Source organism: Bubalus kerabau, chromosome 22, assembly GCF_029407905.1.
Source record: "Bubalus kerabau isolate K-KA32 ecotype Philippines breed swamp buffalo chromosome 22, PCC_UOA_SB_1v2, whole genome shotgun sequence".
Taxonomy (NCBI): Eukaryota; Metazoa; Chordata; class Mammalia; order Artiodactyla; family Bovidae; genus Bubalus; species Bubalus kerabau.
In genome coordinates, this window is record NC_073645.1 from 33,047,836 (window position 1) to 33,061,752 (window position 13,917).

General features: G+C 36.4%; 1 protein-coding gene across 3 annotated transcripts in view; it reads left to right on the plus strand.

Moving 5' to 3' along the window:
- MXI1 (MAX interactor 1, dimerization protein) overlaps positions 1–13,917 on the plus strand; it is a 93,020-nt gene that overhangs the window by 19,159 nt on the left and 59,944 nt on the right. The gene's annotated exons all lie outside the window — the stretch shown is intronic.

The window sequence follows — 13,917 nt, forward strand, 5'->3', positions numbered from 1 at the left end:
TCATTTTGGAGGGGCACAGAGCATTCTCTGAGTAACTAAGTTTGCTGGGAGACTTTGGAGAACTCCAGACAGGAAGTTGGGTAGCACTTCAAGATGTGGGTTGGGAGGGAGCAGGAGTAGGGGCTCTTTCTCATTGATGCAGAAAACCTGAGGTTCCTGTAGATAACAGTGCTCAGAACGTTGGATCTTTCCACTCTGCCTTTCTAACATTACTGTGGCAAGTCACTAGTATCTTTAAATCTGTGTCTCCTTTTTTGGCTTCTTTTCTTCGCTAAGACTATTCTGTACATTTTAAATAATTTTTAAAAGTATAAAATTATTTAGCCATAAGTGTATTATGCTGTATTTATGTTTATGTGTGGGTCTTCAGTGTTTGTTGTGGTTTGGCAGGTTTGGGATGAAAATATGTAAGCATATTAAACAAAATAGGCAGCATTAAACAAGAATTACTTATACATTTTCCTGCCCTTCACAGTTTCTCTGGTTAAGGTATCAGCAATTAAAACCTATATTCAGGAGTTTATGAATTTTCCAATCCATGTATAGACTAGAAATTTTTTTTTTTTTACTTTGAGGCATGGGAAGAGTACTAGATAGGAAATCAAGCCTGGGTTCTGCCATGGTATGAGTATATATTGATTGTTTCCTACTTTCTAGAAATCAAGTATATGATCTCATTACTTTTTTTCCTCTGTCCTTAACTGTTGTCATAGTTTGAGGGGATTAAGTACATGCTCACCAAGGTCAGTCCTTCCCCTGAAGTTCTGTGACACTGATTTATTGACAGTTTTAGAGATCAGTTACTATATTGGTTATTCAGTACACCATCCCATCATTGCAGATGTGACATTTTTACTGACAACTCAAGAATTACAAAGGCATAAATTAGATGTGTATTTCTAGATTTTACCAGTTATGTTACAGGTCATTAATGTGTTTGTCATCTGTTGACTTATACTTTGCTTGGCTTGGAATTTCTCTTTCATGCTAGTGTTCTTTTTGCTACTGCTACTGCTAAGTCACTTCAGTCGTGTCCAACTCTGTGCAACCCCATAGACGGCAGCCCACCAGGCTCCCCCGTCCCTGAGATTCTCCAGGCAAGAACACTGGAGTGGGTTGCCATTTCCTTCTCCAGTGCATGAAAGTGAAGTCGCTCAGTCGTATCAGACTCTCAGTGACCCCATGGACTGCAGCCCACCAGGCTCCTCCGCCCACGGGATTTTCCAGGCAAGAGTACTGAAGTGGGGTGTCATTGCCTTCTCCAAGTGTTCTTTTTAGGAGTCTACTATTGTGTGTCAGCGGAGAAGGCAATGGCAGCCCACTCCAGTACTCTTGCCTGGAAAATCCCATGGACGGAGGAGCCTGGTGGGCTGCAGTCCATGGGGTCGCTAAGAGTAGGACACGACTGAGCGACTTCACTTTCACTTCTCACTTTCATGCATTGGAGAAGGAAATGGCAACCCACTCCAGTGTTCTTGCCTGGAGAATCCCAGGGACGGGGGAGCCTGGTGGGCTGCCGTCTGTGGGGTCGCACAGAGTCGGATACGACTGAAGTGACTTAGCATAGCATAGCATTGTGTGTCAGACCACGTTGCTAATTACTGTGTATTTTGGCACAGCATGTCAGAAAATTTATAAGACTACAAGTATGCCACTTTATTCTTAGTAGTACTCAAGAGAAAATAATTACATGTGCATTGGACCACCTAAGACTAATAATTTTTCATGGAAATATAAATAGTAAGAAAGAAAAAAAGATTTTAGGATATATTATCTAAAGGTCTACCCATATGTGGGATTTAGGGTGGAGCCTTTAGATGACAGGGAGAAGGCAGTGGCACCCCACTCCAGTACTCTTGCCTGGAGAATCCCAGGGACGGCGGAGCCTGGTGGGCTGGTGTCTACGGGGTCGCACAGAGTCGGACACAACTGAAGTGATTTCGCAGCAGCAGCAGAAGCTTTGGATGAGAACTAGTATGTTAAAGGGGAACACTAGAAATTATTTGTCTTTATGTTTTAAGATTTCTGCTTCATAGAGTAGGGAGCAAATGATCAAATTCTAGTACTGGGGTATTGGGGAGATAGTGGTGTTGTTTCATTTGTAAGGGAACACTATAGACTCCCTGTTATTACTACATTTAATGAAGATTTTAACAAATAAAACTGGTAAAATTTAGACTTGATAAGTGTATGTGTCTTATTTTCCTATCAAATATGTACCTATAAGGAAGTTGCTGTTCTATTAAGCATCTTGAAGGTATGTCATAAAGTAACATTTGTTTCCCTGACATTGTAGCATACCTAAGATACAATGTTGACTGACTCCCCCCCTAATATTCTCAGGTATAATATGATATTCCTGATATAAAATGTTACTTTATAAACTTGTGCTGAGAGTTGACTCATAATATTATAAATTCCTATTCTTTCTCCCAAGTCTTGAAACCTTGCTTTCATAGAAGTACAAAGGAGAGAAAATGAGTGATACAGTGTGACATTAAAAGAATGTACCATGAAAATTTAATTTTATCATTTGGGATCCTTTTTTTTTTTTTTAAACAATTTAAATAATTTATTGAGCATAGTATTCTTGATTATGTACATTTCTTAAAAGCAAAGTTCTCGTTTTACTGTCTTCTGTAAAAATATATTACAGAACATAGTAATAGCTATATAATACAACATTTCATAGTGTCTTTTGTGTCTCATTTCTTATTCTGCATTTCCATATTTTCTCTCTATATTCTTCAATAATTTTGCTCAATAAATCTGATTTAGTTGTGTATAATCTATAGTTTTTAATTTCAGATTTTGTATTTTCCATTTTTAGAATTTCTATTTGGTTGCTTTCCAAATTGGTATTTTATTTTTAATAGTTTCTTGCTGTCTATAAATATTTTCATAAGTTTTCCCATCTCTTTAAAAGTCTGATTATTTTATAGCCTATACCTGATAATTTCATTTTCTCATGTTTTTGTACTATTGTATCTTTTATCTATTTTTTACTGATTTTAATTCATTATGTCTAATTTTCTTTTACATATGGTTATTTTAATCTGTAGCTTCAGTTCAGTTCAGTTAAGGTCAGTCGCTCATTTGGGATCCTTTTGACAATTAGGGCATGGGATATATAGTACATAATTATTTTTTAAATTCATGGTTGACTTTACTGTAGTCTTGGTTCATGGCCTTCTGGCACACTTCCTAAAAATCACCCTTGCTAAGGTGTTACTGCTATTAGAGAACTGGCAGCAGTTGCTCTCTGGCTTATTGAGCAGTATCAGATAAATTCCCAGCTTCTTTACTATTTGGTTTCACAACTGAAAAATACCAAGATCTCTCATCTTTATCTTTAAAACTCTACTAACACAGCTCTACTAACTAAAACTCTACTAACACAGCTCGGTGTAATTGATATTACACCGACATGGCTTCGGTGTAACACCAGTTTTCTCCTACATATCTCTTGAACCTGCCTTTTCTCTTAGCTTCGTTGCTGCTGCTGCTGCTAAGTCGCTTCAGTCGTGTCCGACTCTGTGCAACCCCATAGACGGCAGCCCACCAGGCCCTGCCGTCCCTGGGATTCTCCAGGCAAGAACACTGGAGTGGGTTGCCATTTCCTCCTCCAATGCATGAAAGTGAAAGGTGAAAGTGAAGGCGTGCAGTCGTGTCCGACTCTTAGTGATCCCATGGACTGCAGCCCACCAGGCTCCTCCGTCCATGGGATTTTCCAGGCAAGAGTACTGGAGTGGGGTGCCATTGCCTTCTCCCCTTAGCTTCGTTATTACCGTCCTAATCCAAGATACAATTACTTCTACCTGAACAGCTCTTGTGACCCTCCTAATTGGTATCCCTGCAACCAATCTCGTCCCAAATGCAATTCTGATGAATTATATTGGCTAGCCTTCCTTCAGTTCCTTCAATACACCACGTTTCCCCTACCTCAGGGTCTTTGCACATACTCTGTTCTCTTCTGAGAATTGTTTTTCTTCCCCTTTTGCCAAGTTATCACTAATTACACGCTTGCTTCAGCTCCATAATAACTTCTTCAGGAAAGCATTTTCTCATCTGCCAAAGTGGATCAGGTGGTCACATACCTCATGGCATCCATATGATTGATATATTCATGTCTCATGTATTGGACTAAAAATCCCATGGAAGCAAGGATTGAATCTCTTCTGCTTAAAGATTTATCCCCAGTAACTATCACAGTGCTCTTTAAACAGTAGGTTTTTGAAGAATGGAAGGTTTTTCAAACTCCAAGTAGACTATCTGGAATTGGAACTGAGTTTTTCTTTTGTGCCAAGTATTATATTAGACTCTGAATAGAAATAATATAAGAATGTGCAATTTCTGCTTTGGCGAACTCTGATTGCTTTATATTTGGAAGGATATTACTGACAATACATTTGGAAAGGAAAACAATGTACAGTATTTGAAGAATAAAAATCTTCAATCTGCCAGTTCTTTTAAACACATGTATTAGACTACACGTATAAAATACTACAATTAATATTAAACTACATGTATAAAATACAATTAATATTAAAGAATACTGTTATCATCCTGTGTCATGAGAGTAAAACGATACCAAAACTTGTCTATGCAAAGAACCAGAAATCTGTCAAATATTGGCAGTAAATACTGGTATGAGATTGTGACACACATACAGTAATTTTCTTTATTTTAAGGTGATCTATAAAGTAGAAAATACAGGCATACCTTGTTTTATTGTTCTTCCCTCTGTTGTTCATCACAAATACTGTTGTTTTTTTTTTTTTTTAAACAAATTGGAGGTTTGTGGCAACCCTGCATTGTCAGGCGATAGTAAGCATTTTTAAATAATAAAATATTCTTGAGTTAAGGTATGCACATTGTTTTTTTAAGACATAATACTGTCACACATTTAATAGACTATAATGTAGTATAAACCCAAGTTTTATGTGTACTGAGAAACAAAAAAAATTGTGAGTCACTTTACTGCAGTGGTCTGGAACCAAACCCAGTATCTCCGAGGTATACCTTTACCAGTTTATTGTTGAATTTCAAGTTATTTCTTTAGTATTCTTTGGATACTAAAGAATCTTATAACAGCAGCAGTATTTCAGTACTATCTGCTCAGATTGAGGACCTAAAAAACAAAACAACTTTCCTTTTGCTTTTAAGACTTTAGTTTAACCTTTTTAAACTACAAAATAATGAAATGTTTTAGACTTATTTTTGAGGGAATGATGTATTGTTACATTTTCAGCTTTATATCCTTTTTGTCTGTCATCTTCATAGATTTTTAGGGTTTTTGTTTTGCAGGAGTAGGGTGAATTCTTTTTCTAGAATAGTTGTAGAGGATTTTTTTTCTAGTGGAAGTAGTTTGACATATACTATTTTTATTCTTAAACATGCACCTATTTGTTCACAGGATAATTGAATGAAGCCTTATTTTTGAGAAATTTATTACTAGTCTTTATTTTTCAGTTATTCTGTCTTAAAGAACTGGATCTTTGTCCAATAGAGAACTCTCAAAGTTTCAAGGCCAAAAGTAGAAATTAGTAGTAGTTAAACTCTTAATGATACTAGTATTGTTCTTCAAGTACTTCCTATATGTTGAATGATGTGGTCTTATGTGTTCTGTGATATTTTTGTCTTCCACTAAAACCAAGTTTAAATGAAAACTTCTGAATTATTTATATACTTTAACAAACTCAGATGTATTGAAGCATAAGTTTCTGGTTGCTGGATTTCTGAAAAATATATCCCCCTGTAGAAGTATAATTGAAGGAGACTTTCATGATCATGGCTTGTAAGTTGGTGGAACAACTGCTGTTCTTATTTGATAAAAGGCTTTTGGTAGAATAGTCATTTGATGCTAAAGTATAAAAGATCACAAATCACAGAAAGGGAGTTCTGGATTTCATCTGGTATAGCTCTCTGCCTTATGAAGGTAAGATATTATCATATATTTTATGGTTAAAACTCATACTAGGGATGGTTAAGTGATTTGTCCAAGCCTCATAGCTCTAAGTGACTGAGTTTAATATCAAGCCTGATTTTAAGCAGTATATGCATAATTCTAACCAGGCGGGACTTTTGGCCTAAAAAAAGGTTTCTCTTCTGGATTTCTCTTTACAAATGAAACAGCATTGCCTCCTTTTGGATATATTGTAGCATTATTCTTTGTTTTTCCTCAAGTGAAGACAGTTTCCTAAATACTAATCTAATCAAAGAGGTTTTGTAGTGTGGTTTTGACAAAATATGTATCCACATTCCATTTCTGTTCGATAGTGCTAATGTAATTTAAGCTTGTATATTTTAATTTTCATTTTGGCTTCTGACATATTAAAATACTGGCAGACTTTTTTCCCCCTCCGTCTGTGTGTGTATGTATGTATCTGTATACACATATGTGTTAATATACCTTCTTCATTATCATCTAACACATGTTATCAAGTAAACATATAAATATATTATTTCAAGTTATGATGAGCTTAACAGAAGAAAGCTGGAGGATCCTATGAAGGTCATAATAGAGGACCTGATCAAGTTTGAAAGATGAAAGAAGGCATCTTGGGATTGTGAACCTTTGCAATCCTGTTTTCACTTATCCTGAACATTTTTTCAAGTTCATGTCTATTAAATCATTTTTGATAATAGCATAATACTCTACTTCATGTGTGTAACATAATTTGTTAAGCCAATTATCTGTTAATGACATTTAAAATGTTAATTTTTCATCCCATACAGGGCTACTGTGAACATCTTTATATAGATACTTGTGCATTTGTCCACCTAGATCCTTAGGATAGACCTGAAGAAGTAGAATTGCTGAATCAAAGGGTGGAATCCATTTTCAATAATAGTAACAGTAACACTTTGCATTTAATATACTAGTTGTGTACAGATTCCTTTACTGTACATTATTATTTCTTTTGAATTTCAGAACACTTCTGTGAGGTCAAGTGGAATTTATTTATTTATTAATAAGGAAACTGGACTGATGTGCAAAGTAACTTTTACAGGTACAACTAGAAGATGAGTGAAATCCCTGGGATTTGTTTCTCTGGAATCAGCAAACAGTCCTCAGTGATAATCTGCTAAAAACTAAGATTCAGTGACTACAGCCTGAATTTTATGTATTTTAGTGTTTTCCTTGTCTGCTCTGGGAAGTGCCTAAAGTGTGTGGTCTGTACCTCCTACTTTAATGCTTTCCCACCAGAGCTCTTTTTTACCCTTTGCAATTTGCTTCCTTATTTGCTAGCTATTGAAACTGTTCCCTTAAAGTAATTTGTAACCAAATTTATTGAACTTATACATAGAATTGTTGTTATGCGTGTTTGTGATATATTTGGAAAGACAGTGTATATAATAAAAATGATAAATAATACAAGTCAGTAAGATGTTATAGACAGGGCAGTTTTTATTTATGTCAGATGCTGGTGCAGAGAATAAGTAAATAGCCTAAATTTGTTTACAATTTTTTTTTTTGCTTGTGAACAACAGAAATGTACTTCTCACAGTTTTGGAGGCTAGAGGTATAAGATCAAGGTAGCAGTATGGCCAGATGAGGGCCCTTTTCTGAGATGCAGACTTCTCTCCTATAGGAAGTCTCCTGCATATGAACAAGTTCCATTCTGAGAGTGCACTTGTTTAATTTTTTACAATAGGTTACAATAAAAAGGTTACAATAGGTTACTGTGAAAATGCTATAGATTCACAGTATATTCTTGTTCACTGATTAAACTTAACATGCATTCAAGGAGATTTAGGGATTCCATAACATAGTGTTACGGTGAAATGTCTTATGTTTTGTCTTCAAGAAAATTAGAGATACCAAGGGAACATTTCATGCAAAGATGGGCTCGATAAAAGACAGAAATGATATGGACCTAACAGAAGCAGAAGATATTAAGAGGAGGTGGCAAGAATACACAGAAGAACTGGACAAAAAGATCTTTACAACCAAGATAATCATGATGGTGTGATCATTCACCCAGAGCCAGACATCCCTGAATGTGAAGTCAAGTGGGCCTTAGAAAGCATCATTATGAACAAAACTAGTGGAGGTGATGGAATTCCCGGTGAGCTATTTCAAATCCTGAAAGACGATGCTGTGAAAGTGCTGCACTCAATATGCCAGCAAATTTGGAAAACTCAGCAGTGGCCACAGGACTGGAAAAGGTCAGTTTTCATTCCAATCCCAAAGAAAGGCAATGCCAAAGAATGCTCAAACTACCGCACAACTGCACTCATCTCACACGCTAGTAAAGTAATGCTCAAAATTCTCCAACCCAGGCTTCAGCAATACGTGAACTGTGAACTTCCTGATGTTCAAGCTGGTTTTAGAAAAGGCAGAGGAACCAGAGATCAAATTGCCAACATCCACGAGATCATCGAAAAAGCAAGAGAGTTCCAGAAAAACATCTGCTTTATTGACTATGCCAAACCCTTTGACTGTGTGGATCATAGTAAACTGTGGAAAATTCTGAAAGAGATGGGAATACCAGACCACCTGACCTGCCTCTTGAGAAATCTGTATGCAGGTCAGGAAGCAACAGTTAGAACTGGACATGGAACAACAGACTGGTTCCAAATAGGAAAAGGAGTACGTCAAGGCTGTTTATTGTCACCCTGCTTATTTAACTTACATGCAGAGTACATCATGAGAAACGCTGGGCTGGAAGAAGCACAGCTGGAATCAAGTTTGCCAGGAGAAATATCAATAACCTCAGATATGTAGATGACACCACCCTTATGGCAGAAAGTGAAGAGGAACTAAAAAGCCTCTTGATGAAAGTGAAAGAGAAGAGTGAAAAAGTTGCTTAAAGCTCAGCATTCAGAAAACTAAGATCATGGCATCTGGTCCCATCACTTCATGGGAAATAGATGGGGAAACAGTGGAAACAGTGTCAGACTTTATTTTCTTGGGCTCCAAAATCACTGCAGATGGTGATTGCAGCCATGAAATTAAAAGACATTTACTCCTTGGAAGGAAAGTTATGACCAACCTAGATAGCATATTCAAAAGCAGAGACATTACTTTGCCAACAAAGGTCCTTCTAGTCAAGGCTATGGTTTTTCTTGTGGTCATGTACGGATGTGAGAGTTGGACTGTGAAGAAAGCTGAGCACCGAAGAATTGATGCTTTTGAACTGTGGTGTTGGAGAAGACTCTTGAGAGTCCCTTGGACTGCAAGGAGATCCAACCAGTCCATTCTAAAGGAGATCAGTCCTGGGTGTTCATTGGAAGGACTGATGCTGAAGCTGAAACTCCAATACTTTGACCACCTCATGCGAAGAGTTGACTCATTGGAAAAGACTCTGGTGCTGGGAGGGATTGGGGTCAGGAGGAAAAGAGGATGACAGAGGATGAGATGGCTGGATGGCATCACTGACTCGATGGACATGAGTTTGAATGAACTCCGGGAGTTGGTGATGGACAGGGAGGCCTGGTCTGCTGTGATTCATGGTGTCGCAAAGAGTTGGACACTACTGAGCAACTGAACTGAACTGAATGAATTTTTTATAAGAGAAATTATTTGGTTTAGTAGACAATTTTGTTATTAACGTTACTGCATACATTTGAGGGAAAAGTGTTAACGGATTTTGTTTTTATTTAGTTTTATGACATTGTATAAAAGGATTTCCATGTGGTATTTATTTCCTTGTCTTTGTTTATCATGGGAAATACTTTTGATAGTCTTTGAGAACACTATGTAAACACCATTTGTGGAGGCCACATAATGAGAGCTTTGAAGCCATTTGAAATGAGCATTTTTAAATTATAGAAGAACATAATTTTAGTCTTTAGTCAGTCATCTATTTTGATAAAGCAACTGATTTTCCTTTACTCTCATTTTGATTAATTAGGGGCAATTTAGGATTCTCTTTGAGGAACTTTAAGGAACTTTTCCTTTTATGTAATAAAAGAGACTGGAGAGTAAAATGTGGTAAGTTTGCCTTGGTATTAGAAGAAGCAAATTTTTAGGTTTTTAATTTGGATCACCGTAATCCTATGTCTTCTATGTGAATAACAGAACAAGTGATCTTCAGTCTTCACAAAAACTCTAGATACTGTCATTAATACTTAGTCTGTTGGATTGATTTTTATAGTCTTTGTTGGTAACAGTAAATGCATGTAAGTTACAATTTAAAATGTAGATTTCTAGGCCTGGCTCTAAAGGTTTGGTGTACTTCATTTTATCATTTTAACATGTTACCCACTCAGTTGTCCTTTGGAAGGCAGGTTACATTCCTGTAATTAGCGCTATATGTCAAAAAGAAGTTTTTGAATTTCATTTTTCTATAGAATCATTGTTTATTGGGCAAGGGGGGAGGGTGTTTACCTAAAGCTCAGTCTGTATTGTAGTGGAATTTACCAAACACTGTATTTAGTCCACTGACTGTTTAAAAAAACAGAATGATTTATTTGTATAAAATTTAAACACTTTTTAAAAACTTTTATTTTATATTGAACTATGGCCAATTAACAATGTTGTGATGATTTCAGGTGGACAGCAAAAGGACAGCCATACATGTGCATGTGGTTTAGGAGCTGCATGGTGCTTATCTAACGCTGTAAGAACGTAGTGCCCCAGGCATGGTGCGTAGGTGCAAGTTTCTTAATAAATCCTGCCTTATTTATTTACTTTTAACAAAAAAATGGATGATGGAATGTGAGCTATGTGAGAGAAGAGACTGAAATTTTAGAGTACTTATATTTCCAGTGTAGGTACTCAATAAATACTAAGTAAATGAATGACTGGATACTTTGAGCATGATTATGTAGACCTGAAGGTAATGTTTAAACCAAATGTTGACATAATTTTGAGAAGACTTTTAGAAAAACTTAGGCTTAATTGATTGCTTTGTATGAAATGGATCCAGGGATGTTTAATAGCTTTATTCTCATTGTCAGTTTATTTGTAACAGATATACTCGTTGGAGACAAAATTATGTGTTTTGTTTTGTTTTTTACATTTTAAGACCCATATTATCAGAAATAGCAGAGAAACATGTTTCTTTTATTCTTTTAACAAACATTTTAAATATCAGTAGGAATTTAATATTTATTAAGTATTGTTATGTGCTTCATATTGTTGACCATTTTACAAATGTGAAAAATAACTTGGATGTTAATGGTAAAGTGTAACAAGTGTAAGGCGACTGTCCTGTAAGATGAAGATCTCTTATTCTACAGGAGTCCACAGGAAGACTTGAACATGCACGGTCATGGCATTAATTCATAGTCAGCAAAGGTTGGAAACAGTTGAAATGTCCCTCAGCTAGTGAGTGGATAAACAAAATATAGTACATTATACAGTGGAATACTACCCAGTAATAAAAAAAAAAAAGTGTTCATACATATGACAAAATAGATGAAACACAAAAAAAGTATGTGAACAAAGTCAGATATATAAGTACATATTTGCATTACTCCATTATATGAAGTTTGCATTTGTAAGGCAGAACTATAGAGACAGGAAGCAGATTAGTGGTAGATGAGGGGTGGGAATGGAGATTGTCTGCAAATGGACATTAGGGCATTTTTGGGGTGATAAAAGTGTTCTAAAAGTGGACTGTGGTAATGGTTACACAAATACGTAAGTTTACAAAAACTCATTGGATTTTTTACAAAAACACTTAAAAATGTGTGAATTTTATAATATGTATCAGTAAAACTTGAAAAAAAGATTCAGTTCAGTTCAGTCGCTCAGTCGTGTCCAACTCTTTGCAACCCCATGAATCACAGCACGCCAGGCATCCCTGTCCATCACCAACTCCCAGAGTTCACTCAAACTCATGTCCATCGAGTCGGTGATGCCATCCAGCCATCTCATCCTCTGTCGTCCCCTTCTCCTCCTGCCCCCAATCCCTCCCAGCATCAGGGTCTTTTCCAATGAGTCAACTCTTCGCATGAGGTGGCCAAAGTATTGGAGTTTCAGCTTCAGCATCAGTCCTTCCAATGAACACCCAGGACTGATCTCCTTTAGGAAGAACTGGTTGGATCTCCTTGCAGTCCAAGGGACTCTCAAGAGGCTTCTCCAACACCACAGTTCAAAAGCATCAATTCTTTGGCACTCAGCTTTCTTCACAGTCCAACTCTCACATCCATACATGACCACTGGAAAAACCATAGCCTTGACTAGAAGGACCTTTGTTGGCAAAGTAATGTCTCTGCTTTTGAATATGCTGTCTAGGTTGGTCATAACTTTCCTTCCAAGGAGTAAGTGTCTTTTAATTTCATGGCTGCAATCACCATCTGCAGTGATTTTGGAGCCCCCCAAAAAATAAAGTCTGACACTGTTTCCCCATCTATTTCCCAAGAAGTGATGGGACCAGATGCCATGATCTTCGTTTTCTGAATGTTGAGCTTTAAGCCAACTTTTTCACTCTCCTCTTTACCTGTCCTATTTATTGCAGTAAAATAGTGAAGGATCTTGAACATATTACAGATGCTAAGAACTAACAATGGAATGGATGAATGAATATTAAGCAATGTTTCCTTTTTTATTTCTTCCAGTTTTATTGAGATATGATTGACATACAGCACTATATAGATTTAAGGTGTACAACTTAATAATCTGACTTATATACATCATGAAGTAATTATCACAGTAAGTTTAGGGAACATTCATCTCATATAGATACAAAATGAAACAGAAAGAATTTTTGTTTTCTTGTGGTGAGAACTCTTAGAATTTACTGTCTTAACAACTTTCATGTATGTTGTATGTTACCTCCCTGATACTTACCTTCTAACTGGAAATTTATACCTTTGACTGCCTTCATCCAATTATCCCTCCCCTCACCCCTGGCCTCTGGTAACCACAAATATGATCTCCTTTTCTATGAGCTTGATTTTTTTTTGAAGTATAATTGACTAACAATACTGTATTAGTTCCTAGTGTACAAAATAGTGATTTATTACTTCCATGCATTACAAAGAGCTCCCCAGTTGGCACAGTGGTAAAGAATCCCCCTGTTAATGAAGGAGATGCAGGAGTTCAGTCCTTGGGTCAGGAAGATCCTCTAGGGTAGGAAATGGCAGCCCACTCCAGTATTCTTGCCTGGAAAATTCCATGGACGGAGAAGCCTGGTAGGCTATAGTCCATGGGGTCACAAAGAGTTGGATGCGACTGAGCACACAGGCACACATACATTACAAAATGATCTCCACAGCAGTGATTCCTTTCAAACTTGAAATAAACCAGTAAGGAGTGGGGAGTGTCACCTCCACTCTCCTACTGCAACCAGAGCAAGAATTCAGCTCTCCTGCCAACCTCTCCTCCCTTAGTCCCTTTGAGAATCACTTTTTTATGTGATATATTTCCTTTAGACAGTAAGGTTCTTTGAAATAGCTACACGTATTACATCTATGTTTGCTTCTAGTACTGTAGCAAAGAATGGAGTATATTAACAATGGAAATTAGAATCTATGGGCCTTCTGTTATGAGTAGTGCTATTAATTATGGTACCACTTGGCTTTTTTTCCTTCAACAAGTATCTATCAAATGTTTACTTCATGCTTGAGTCCTTCCTAAAATACTGATTTAGGAAATCACTGATATTTTTTCCATTTTAAAGGATTTTTAGAATGTTGAAGCAGTCTAGATGATTAGTGTTTTGTCTTTTTAAGTGTCTTGTTTGAACTTTTGAAAATACATTTAAGAGCGTTATTTTTAATCTTCACAATCCTCTGTGGTTTCCATTATTGCTTTTTTTAACCTAAGAAATGATTATTTCACAAATATTGTATAACTTTAGTATATATTAGATGCATCTGAATTTCTGGCACTAAGAATAGAGAGCTGTTATCTTTTATTTTACATTTATTTTTAATATTAAAAAAGTATATGTATATAGTTACAAAAGTTAATACTAATTGGATTATAAAGAAAAATAACATTCCCCTGCCTCATCTCTC